Raw genomic sequence first — 12,095 nt, 5'->3', positions numbered from 1 at the left:
TGTTCCTCCTCGGTGCTAGGGTTGAAGGATTGATATTCTGAGTGTACTCCTCGTCCATTTGAATCGCACCTCATCACTGGATGAACCTGTGAAGAACCAAGTAAACCATCAATTTTTCTATTCAAAAGTTCTACCTGATTAGAGAGCATAGTGACCGAAGAGACGTTAAAAGGGCCGACCTCTTGCGTCGGCTTTGTCCTCATGACTTGCCACTAATAATTATTTAGTGACATCTTTTATACAAATGCACAAGCCTCTTCAGGTGTCTTATTATTGATAGTCCCATCAGCAGCTGCATCAATCATCTGGCTAGTCGAAGGATTCAGGCCATTGTGAAAAGTTTGCACCTGTAGCCAAAGTGGTAACCCATGGTGAGGGCACCTTCTCAATAGATCCTTGTATCTCTCCCATGCATCATAGAGTGTTTCTAAATCCATCTACAAAAAAGAAGAAATATCATTCTTTAATTTATCTATTTTAGTCGGTGAAAAATATTTTAGTAAAAATTTTTTGGTCATTTGTTCCCAAGTAGTGATTGACCCTTGTGGTAATGAGTTCAACCACTGTTTAGCCTTATTCCTTAATGAAAAGGGAAACAACCGAAGGTGAATGACATCGTCAGAAATGCCATTGATTTTAAAAGTGTCACAGAGTTCCAGAAAATTCGCTAAATAATTGTTTGGATCCTCATCCTGCAAACCATCAAACTGAACAAACTATTGTATCATTTGAATCGTGTTAGGTTTCAGTTCAAAATTATTTGCAGCAATAGCAAGTCTAACTATACTCGATTCAGCTCCTGTTAAAGTATGTTTAGCATAATCATACATAGTATGAGGAGTAGGATCCTGATTTATAGGGTTTGCAATAGCCACAGGAGGTAACGGATTATTATGATTATCAGCCATCTCCTCAGTTGTGGTTTGAATATCGTCCTCTTGCCCTTTCTCTATGTATCGTAGGCTTTGCCGTATCTCTCTTCGATTCTTCCGAGCTGTGCTTTCAATCTTACTATCAAAAAGTAGAGGTCCTGATAGGTTTCTTCTAGTCATAAACTATAAAAACCTACCAGAAGTAAATAAAAGAAACTTTACTGATATAAACAAAATTAAAATAAAAATTAAATTGCAATAAAATAAATGGCTAAAGTAATAAAAATTAAGCGTTCCTAATATCTTAGTTCCCCGGGAATGGTGCCAAAAACTTGATGTGCGTGATAAGTTTTATATTTATGATTGATCGTACTTGAAAACTAACTATTATCACGATAAAGGCAAGCGCACCTATCGAACAGTAGTATAGCTTATAGCAGGATTGGAATGTCGAACCCACAGGAACTAAAAGTACTAGTATTAATCTTCTTTTTATTATCTAGCCTAAAGATAAGGGGATTTGCTTTATCTAAACTAATTAACTAAACTAAGAATGCACAGGAAGTAAACTGGGGAAATACTTTTGGGGAAACTGATTGATTTAGACAATACCCAAGGAAGAATCTACCTAGACTTCACTTGTTATTTGACTCTGAACTAGACGATTTATTCACTTGACTTGATTCTTAGAAATCCCTATTTTATATTATTATCTCTCTTGAGATTAACAACTCCTAACCCTAGGTTGATTAATTGAAATCTCTTTCTAATTAAAATCCCTAATGTTGCATTAACTCGACTTATAGATTCCTTTATTAGGTTTGACCCTAATCTGACAGATTTATGTCATCCTATGTCTAGGGGTGCAATCAACTCCGCTTAATTATGCTAGATCTACTCTTAGACAGAGACTTTTTCTCCTCTGAATAAGCACATCAATACTTGAATTAATATCCTGAAATATTAAAGCAAGAATTAAGAACACATAATCAAGAACAAATTAAGTATTTATCATATAATTCAGAAAATTGTAACAAAATCCGTCTTAGGTTTCATCCCCCTTAGGTATTTAGGGGATTTAGTTCATATGTGTAAAAGACAACATCTCAGAAGAATAATAACAAAACATAAAGAAACTCAAAAACCCCTGAAGGAAATTGAAGGGAGATATTCAGTCTTGAAGGAGAATCCAGCTTCTGAGATGGATCAATCGTCTTTCTTCGAGTAATTCCTTGCCTCCTACTCTGTGTGTTTGCCTCTAGGTGCTTTCCCCCCTTAGGTATTCTTCTAGGGTGTTTATATAGACTTTAAAATCCTTCAAAGCCCTAAAAATTAGCCTTTTTTTGAATAAAACTAGACTTGGGCCCGACAGGGACACACCCGTGTTACACATCCGTGTGGGGTGGCTTGGGCCATATTAAAGTTTGCTAAATAGACACAAGCGTGTGGTCTACCCTTGTGAGGAAGTCCAGGTTGTGTTGATTTCCAACATTGACCCATTTTTTTCGATTTTGGCCCGTTTCTCTCTCTTTTTGCAATCCTAGGCTCTTCTGAGTATAAAACATGAAATTAAAGGATTAGGAGCATCAAATCTATTAAAACGAAGGAGAAATCATTCATAAATATGTCAAGCATGGGGTAAAATTATGTATATATATACGGTTTATCAGAGGCCTTATATGTAACACCCCTAACTCGTATCCGTTGCTGAAATAGGGTTAAAGGCATTACTGAACATATCGAAACATTTCACAAATATTTCATAATCATCACAACATTAAAGTCACACAACAATACAAAGTCCCTTTCATAGGTCAACGAGACCTTAAACATGCTTTAGAAAGTGGTCGGGACTAAACCGAGCTCATACAAAAATTTTTGAAACTTAAACATCTTTCAAAGTTATACAGGTCACACGCCCGTGTAAGCAGGCGGTGTGCCTCACACGACATTAGACATGCCAGTGTGTCTAGGCTGTGGAAAAACAGTGCCACATGACACGCCTGTGTGTTAGGCCGTGTGAAAATTAGGGAGGCTACTGACTTGGTTCACATGGCCAGTCTCACGTCCGTGTGTCTAGCCCGTGCTCAAAACTGACTTGGCCACACGGCTTAGCACACGCCTGTGTGTGCGACTGTGTGGTTTGCCCAGGCTCATTTCAAAATGGCCATTGAGCAACACGGCTGAGACACACGCCCGTGTCCCTGCTCGTGTAGGTAAAAATAGGCTATTTACAAAGCCAAATTGCACATCAAATTTTCAACCATTTCACAATCAAAATATTCAACATTCATGTCATATCATTATCAACCAATCTCATGTTTATAACACATAACAATTCATGTCATTCCATAATCTAAAAATATACCAAAACTTACTAAATTGACCATTTCTTTTGGCCAACCAAGAGCACATCATAATGGCACATTTGCATCACATATCATATATCAAAATCAAACCATAAGTTGAAACAAAAACTAGCCATATCACATGGCATGATATATACATTACAAAATATATCCAAATTCTTTTAGCCTATACACGCCATACTTTTATATTCACAATGTCAAAAGGTACCAAAATAAGGTTCTATAGTGTGATAACGATCTTCGACGATCCCTGAACTCCCGGTAGCTGATGGTCTCTAAACAAACTAAAACTTTTGACTAAGGCAAGCGCACCTATCAAACAATAGTATAGTTATGGTGAGACCAGAAATATCGTATCCACAAGTACTAAAAGTACTAGTAATTACTATCTTTTTATTATCTAGCCCAAGAATTAAAGGGATGTTTTTAAACTAAGATTAACTATTTAATTAACTAAAAATAGGACACAGATAAGAGTTGGAAAATACTTTTGGAAAATACTGAAATTGAAGGGTACGTCTTTCTCTAGCAAATTCGTTAAAGGATTAGCTATTTTAGAAAAGTCTTTAATAAATCGTCTATAAAATCCAGCATGACCTAAAAAACTATGAATAGCCTTAACTGTATTAGGAGGGGTAATTTTTCAATAGTTTCAACCTTTACTTTATCAACCTCGATTCTCTTGTTAGAAATTTTGTGGCCTAACACAATCCCTTCACGAACCATGAAGTGACATTTTTCCCAATTCAGGACAAGATTTGTTTTCTCACATCTAGTCAAAACTTGTTTAAAATTTTTAAGGTAGAGGTGGAAAGAATTACTGAATACCGAGAAGTCATCCATGAATACCTCCATAATGTCCTCCACGAGTTCATAAAAAATGGCCAACATGCATCGCTGGAAAGTAGCAGGAGCATTACATAATCCAAAAGGCATTCGTTGATAAGAAAACATACCGTATGGACATCTGAATGTCATTTTCTCTTGGTCCTCAAGAGCTATTGGGATTTGTAAATAACCGGAGAGTCCATCTAGGAAGCAATAATACATATGTCCAGATAATCTTTTAAACATCTGATCAATGAATGGTAGGGGAAAGTGATCTTTTCTTGTGGCATCGTTCAATTTTCTATAGTCAATGTAGACTCTCCATCCTGTGACTGTTCATGTTGGAATTAATTCATTCTTCTCATAGGTCACGACAGTCATGCCTCTTTTCTTAGGAACAACTTGCACAGGACTCAACAAGGAATTGTCAGAGATAGGATAAATAATTCCAGCATCTAAAAGTTTAATTACCTCAGCTTTTACAACTTCTTTCATGTTAGGTTTCAATCGTCTTTGCGCTTGCACACAGGGTTTGAATTCATCTTCCATTAAGATTTTATGTGTGCAAAAAGAAGGGTTAATCCTTCTTATGTCAGAAATCTTCCAAGCTATGACTCTTCTATGCTCCTTTAAAACTTTGAGTAACTCATCTTTTTTGGTTGGCTGTAAATCTGAAGCAATAATGTCTGGTAATGTGGAATTATCTCCAAGAAATGCGTATTCCAAGTGATCTGGTAATTGCTTTAATTCTAATTTAGGTGGTTCTTCAACAGAGGGTTTTAATTTTAATTCATTGTTTACCTCAATACTCTGTCTCAATGAAGGTTCATTGGAATTTATTTAAGCTTTTATCTTACCTATCTCAGAATCATCATCATTTTCCTCCTCTCCTTGGACAAGTCACAGTTCCAACGCGTCCTTATGTATGATTTCCTGTAAAGAGTCTTGAGTAGCATGATCAATAGAGTCAATAAAATAACATGAGTCATCCTATTCCTTAGAAAATCTCATAGCATCATAGATTTTGAATATAATCTCTTTGTCACCTACTCGAAACACAAGTTTACCATCACCTACATCAATAACAGCCCTAGCAGTGGCTAAAAATAGACGACCTAAAATTAAAGGCACCTCGACATCTTCATCCATGTCAAGCACAACAAAATCAACAGGGAATATAAATTTATCTATTTTTACAAGTACTTTCTCTATAATACCTCTAGGATATTTAACAGATCTATCAGCTAGTTGAATACTCATCCTAGTGGGTTTTGGTTCCCCAAGACCAAGTTGTTTAAACATTTTATATGGCATCAAATTAATGCTAGCACCTAAATCAGCTAGTGCCTTCTCAACATTTAAACTACCAATTAAACAGGGAATAGTAAAACTTCCTGAATCTTTCAGTTTGGTTGGCAGTTTATTTTGGAGTATAGCTGAGCATTCCTCGTTGAGTTTCACTGTAGATAAATCCTCAAACTTCCTTTTATTTGTTAGAAGCTCCTTTAAAAATTTTGCATATGTAGGCATTTGCGAGATAGCTTCAACAAAAGGTAAATTAATATGTAATTGTTTAAAAAGTTTAAGGAATTTACCAAATTGTGCATCCATGCGGTCTTTCTTCAACTTTCCTGGGTATGGGATTGGTGGTTTATATTCCCTTAACACCGGTTTTTTATTGTCTTCAGGTTTTTCCTCCTTACTTTCTTTTTTGTCAGCTTCTGATTGCAGCTTTTTTTCAGATTCAACTAGCACCTTCCCACTCCTTAATGTACTACTTTCACATGCTCTTTTGGGTTAGGTTCGGCATTATCAGGTAGGCTACCTGGTGGTCTCTCTGAAATCATCTTGGCTAGTTGTCCTATTTGATTCTCGAGTCCATAAATTGATGCTTGTTGATTTTTAAGTGCGGTTTCAGTATTCTGAAAATGAGTTTTCGCTACTGAGATAAATTTTGTCACCATCTCTTCAAGGTTCGGCTTTTTCTCTAGTTGGTACGGTTGTTGTTAGAAGCTTGGAGGAGGCGGTGGTCTTTGATTTCCTTGGCCTTCCCATGAAAAATTTGGGTGGTTCCTCCAACCTGCATTGTAAGTGTTACTATAAGTATTATTTTGAGGTTGGGGATTATTACCCATATAGTTCATTTGCTCATTCTCCATGGTAGGGCAGTATGATGGATAGTCTAAATTGCTTATTCCACCTCCACTTGCATCGCACTGCATTGCTAGATGAACTTATGAGGAGCCAAGTAAACCATCAAATTTTCTAATCAAAAGTTCTACCTAATTAGAGAGCATAGTAACTGAATCGACGTTAAAAATGCCGGTTGCTTTTGTTGGCTTTGTCCTTATAACTTGCCACTAATAGTTATTCAGTGATATCTCTTCTATAAACTCATAAGCCTCTTCAGGTGTCTTAATATTAATAGTCCCACCAGCAGCTGCGTCAATCATCTGTCTAGTTAAGGGATTCAAACCGTTGTGGAAAGTTTGAACTTGTAGCCAAAGGGGTAAACCATGGTGAGGACACCTTCTTAATGGGTCCTTGTATCTCTCCGATGCATCATAAAGAGTTTCTAAATCCATCTGCACAAAAGAAGAAATATCATTCCTTAATTTAGCCATTTTAGCCGACAAAAAATATTTTAGTAAAAATTCTTCAGTCATTTGTTCCCAAGTGGTGATTGAACCTCATGGTAACGAGTTCAAACACTGTTTAGCTTTGTTCCTCAATGAGAATGGAAACAACCGAAGGTGTATAGCATCATCAAAAATGCCATTGATCTTAAAAGTGTCGCAGAATTCCATAAAATTTGCTAAATGAGTGTTTGGATCCTCGTCCTGCAAACCATCAAACTGAACAAACTGTTGTATCATTTGAGTTGTGTTAGGTTTCAGTTCAAAATTATTTGAAGCAATAGCAGGTCTAACTATACTCGAATCCGCTCCTGTTACAGTAGGTTTAGCATAATCATACATAGTACGAGGAGCAGGATCCTGATTTACTGGGTTTGCAGCAACTACAGGAGGTAACAGATTAATTTGATTATCAGCCATCTCCTCGGTTGTGGTTTGAATATCGTCCTCTTGCCATTCCTCTATGTATCGTAGGCTTCACCTTATCTCTCTTCGATTTCTGTGAGCTATGCTTTCAATCTCACTATCAAAAAGTAAGGGTCCTGACGGGTTTCTTCTAGTCATAAACTATAAAAACCTGCCAGAATTAAATAAAAGAAAATTTAGTAATTTAAGAAAAAATAAAACTAAATTGCAATCAAAATAAAAATGGATAAAGTAATAAAAATTAAGCATTCTCAATATCTTAGTCCCCGGCAACAGTGCCAAAAACTTAATGGTCGTGAAACTAATTAAAAATTTGACTTAAGGCAAGCGCACCTATCGAACAGTAGTATAGTAATGGTGAGACCGAAATTATCGTATCCACGAGGACTAAAAGTACTAGTAATTTCTATCTTTTTATTATCTAGCCTAAAATTTAAGAGAATGTTTTATCTATCTAATTAACTAAAGTAACGACAGTGATTAAAGTTGGAAAATACTTTTGAAAAACTGATTGAGAAGACAATACCCAAGAAAGAATCCACCTAGACTTCACTTATTACCTTTGACTTAGACGATTTATTCACTTGACTTATTCCGTAGAAATCCCTGATTTATGTTAATATCCCTTTCGAGACTAAAAACAACTGACTCTAGGTTGATTAATTGAAATCTCTTTCTAATTAAAACCCCTATTATCGCATTAACTCGATCTATGGATTCCTTATTAGATTTGACTCTAATCCGACAGATTTATGTTGTCCTATCTCTAGGATTGCATGCAACTCTACTTAATTATGAATGATATATTCTTAAACAGGGGCTTTTCCTCCACTGAATAAGCACATCAAAAACCTGAATTAATATCCTAGAATATTAAAGCAAGAATTAAGACTTACAATTAAGAATAAGAATAAGTATTTATCATATAAATCAAATAATAATAAGATTCGTCTTAAGTTTCATCTCCCTTAGGTATTTTAGGGAGTTTAGTTCATAATAATAATGGAAAACATCTCAAAGTATGGAAAACAATGAAACATAAGGAAACCCAAAGAACTTTTAGGAAATTGGATGGAAATCTTCAGTCCTAATGTGGATCCTGGCTCCGAGGTGATTCCGATGGCTATTCTCGAATATTTTCTACCTCCAACTCTACGTGTCCCCTCTAATCCTCTTCTAGGTTGTTTATATAGGCTTTAGAATGCTTCCAAACCCTCAAAAGTGGCCTTTTTAGAGTAGAACTAGACTTGGGCTCGACAGGGACACGGCCGTGTGCCACGCCCGTGTGCAAGTTCTCAAACCGTGTGCAATTCTGACATGGATTAATGTCGACATGGCCATGACACACGGGCATGTGGTTTACCCGTGTGGAAGTGCCTAGGCCGTGTGAAACATTGTTTTAAGGCCAATTTGTCCATTTTTGGCCCGTTTCTTGCTTTTTTTGCTATTCTAAGCTCTCCTGAGTGTAAAACATGAAATTAAAGGATTAGGAGCATCAAATTCACTTAAACGAAGGAAAAATCATTCGTAAATATGCCAAGCAGGGTAAAAATATGTATAAATTATGGTTTATCAATAATCATCTTACTAAACTAATCAACCACGATAGCAGAAAAATTAATATGCTGAACTAACAGGGACAAATTAATGTACATATGAAAGATGTAAATAATAAAGAGATAACCAATCTATAAGACCATCAGAGTAATAAAAATTCTGAATGAAGAGAACACATAGCAAGAAGCATCATGACAAAATAATGAATTAAGCATAACCCCATACTGTTCCTAAAAAAAAATGAAATAATAATACAGGTAAGAACCATGAGACTAAAGTAAGAAAAGTAATCAATAAGAAATTTCAAGAATTCAAACAAAAGAATTAAACTAAAATAAAGTAAAATAAAATAAATAAAATAAAGAAAATAAAGAAAATAAATGAAAGAAGAACCAACGGTGGTGACCGGAGCTCGGAGAATCGATGGGAACATGGTGGTTAAAGAGGGGAGGGCCGTGCGACAGAATGGGAATCGAGGCTGTTGGTAATGGAAGGAAAGGAGGATGAGGGCAATGAAGGGACATGGATAGGGGAAAATAGAAGGAAATAAAGAAAAGATGAAGATTTGATGGGAGGAGAGGGGGATTTGGGTGACAAGGGGAAAGAGAAGGGAAAGCAAAGGGGGAAAGGGTGTGTTGGTACAGTTGGTGGCCGGAGGAGAAGTGATCGGCGGCTGGGTAGGGAAAACTTGAAGAAGAAGACAAAAATAAACTAATACTTTAGGGTTTGGGGTTAAAAGGGACACGGTCGTGTAACGATCCGAGTTGGGCCACACGACTATGTCACACGCCCGTGTGGGTCGACTTCCAGCACGTGTTCATCGAGGAATTAAAAGCCCAATTGTCACATGGCCTAGGACACGCCCGTGTGTCCTTGCCGTATGGTTCACACGGCCATGTCACACGGTTGCGCTCTATGTTTTTCGCTTCTCCCACGCCCGTGTGGCTCGTCCACATGCCTGTATAACCTACCACATGACCATGTGGATCGGCTGTGTCTTGTACACAGCTGTGGGCCTTACACGTGTTACTCTCTAACTTGCTAAAATTTGAAAAATTAAGCTTCAGGTTTTACACGGCCTAGGACACGCTCGTGTGTCCAGGCCGTGTACTTCCCACGGTCGTGTGGATTTATCGTAGGCCATGTGCATGTCAGTTTGTTGAAAATTTCAGCCCTGTTTCCACATGGACAAGGACACGCCGATGTGTCTAGGCCGTATGGGTCACCATTCCTGCATAAAAAACATGAAAAAATAGATAAAATAAATAGTTTAGTAGTGTTAGTGCTCGGGTTGCCTCTTGAGAAACGCTTATTTAAAGTCTAAGCTCGACTCACCTCATATTTGCACGGTTATGGTGGTTTGAGGAGTTGAAACTCCTCATTCCTGCTATCAATCTTATCAAAATAAGATTTTAGACAAGTACTATTTAACTTAAAAGTGCCGAATTTGGAATGAGTTACCTCGACTGTACCAGATGGGAAAACATTGAGTACCGCAAAAGGTATTGCTCCATTAGGTTCAGAAATGGCAATACGAGGATTTGCTTCATCCAACAGTACTTTGTCTCCAACCTTAATTTGATTCGATTCACCTTTAAGTTTGTCATGGCACTGCCTTGATTCATCGTGTATTCTCGGTTTCTCCTTAACCTATGTTCGCCATTCATCTAGTTCCTCGATCTATAGCCTTCGCTCTTCATGGATAGTCTTGTCACTACATGGACTGGAATGTGGTTCATTTGTACTTCTTGAAAGCTTTTCCTACAAAGAGGGTTGAACAACAAGGTTACTCACATTAAAAGAACTTGTGTAATCATCTCGATCACTAGTCTTTCTGTCAAAATCATGAGCTTAGAGTTTAATCATGTCATCGCCTACCCGAAGTGTGAGTTCACCTGCTCCAACATCAATGATAGATCTAGCAGTTGCTAAAAAGGGCCTGCCTAGAATTAAGGGTACGTCACTGTCCTCATCCATGTCTAAGACAACGAAATCGACTGGGAATATGAATTTGTCAATTTTAACAAGTACATCTTTAACGATACCCCAAGGAAATCTAATAGTTTTATCATCTAATTGTATGCTTATCCTAGTTTGTTTGGGTTTCCCTAGTCCTAGCTACTTAAACATCTTGTAGTGCATGACATTAATACTTGCCCTTAAATCAGCTAAAGCATTATTAACATTCAAACTACCAATTAGACAAGGAATTGTAAGACTCCCTAGATCTTTCAGTTTGTTGGGTAGCTTGTTTTGCAAAATAGCTGAGCAAACTACATTTAACTCTACATGCGATGATTATCTAACTTTTGTTTGTTTGCTAAAACCTCCTTTAAATATTTAACTGCGTTGGGCATCTGTGAAAGAGCTTCAATAAATGGTAAGTTAATATGTAATTTTTTAAGTAGTTTAAGGAATTCTGAATTGTTTGTCTGTGTGGTCTTTCCTTGCCGCATTGGGGTATGGCACACAAGGTCTATATTTTTTGCTTATCGATTTTTGTATACCATGACTCACCTCAACCTTACCATTGCTTACAACAGCTCCTTACCTCGTTTCAGATTTAGATTCAGCTAACCCTTATTTGTCGCGCACAGTGATGGCATGGAGTTGCTCCCTTGGGTTAGTTTTTGTATTACTGGGCAAGCCACCTTGCGGTCGTTCAGAGATCAACATAACAAGCTAATCTATTTGAGTTTCAAGCCCTTGAATTGACGCTTGCTGATTTTTAAGTGCTGTCTCGGTATTCTAAAAATGAGATTCTGAAACCGAGATAAATTTTGTAAGCATCTCCTCAAGGTTCGGCTTTTTTTCCTATTGGTACGGTGGTTGTTGAAAACCTGGAGGGTGTTGTGGCCTTTGATTCCCTTGACCACCACACGAAAAATTGGGATGGTTCCTCCAACCTGCAGTATAAGTGTTAGTGTAAGGGTTATTTTGAGGTCTAGAATTGTTACCCATATAGGGGACTTGTTCTCTCTCGGTGCTAGGGTTGAAGGATGGATAGTCTATTTTGTACATCCCTCCTCCATTTGAATCACACCTCATCACTGGATGTACTTGAGTAGAATCATACAAACCATCAATCTTTTTATTCAATAGTTCTACCTGGTTAGATAGCATAGTGACTGCATCGAGGTTGAAAACACCTGCTGCTTTTGTCGGCTTCGTTCTCATGACTTGGCACTAATAGTTGTTTAGTGACATTAATCACAGTGATTCGTAACAAGTAATAAATATTTATAATGAAGATCAAACCTAGACTAACTATTATCACGACAAAGAGGCAAGCGCACCTATCAAACAATAGTATAGTAATGGCAAGATCGGGATATCGTACCCAAGAGAACCAAAAGTACTAGTAATAACTATCTTTTTATTATATAGCCTAAGAATAAAAGGGTTTG

The 12,095-nt window shown here is 37.2% G+C and overlaps 2 non-coding genes across 2 annotated transcripts; both read left to right on the top strand.

Annotated features, from left to right (window-relative positions):
- The first annotated feature begins 363 nt into the window (after positions 1 to 363).
- Positions 364 to 470, top strand: LOC128285936 (small nucleolar RNA R71). The gene has a single exon (XR_008276483.1). It is a non-coding gene; the product is annotated as a small nucleolar RNA R71 (small nucleolar RNA).
- Positions 471 to 6,580: 6,110 nt separating this feature from the next.
- On the top strand, positions 6,581 to 6,687 carry LOC128285912 (small nucleolar RNA R71). The gene has a single exon (XR_008276459.1). It is a non-coding gene; the product is annotated as a small nucleolar RNA R71 (small nucleolar RNA).
- The last annotated feature ends 5,408 nt before the right edge of the window (positions 6,688 to 12,095 follow it).

Source organism: Gossypium arboreum, chromosome 12 (assembly GCF_025698485.1).
Source record: "Gossypium arboreum isolate Shixiya-1 chromosome 12, ASM2569848v2, whole genome shotgun sequence".
Classification (NCBI taxonomy): Eukaryota; Viridiplantae; Streptophyta; class Magnoliopsida; order Malvales; family Malvaceae; genus Gossypium; species Gossypium arboreum.
The sequence above is the reverse complement of the archived record's forward strand: the minus strand, read 5'-3'. Positions and strand labels throughout refer to the sequence as shown.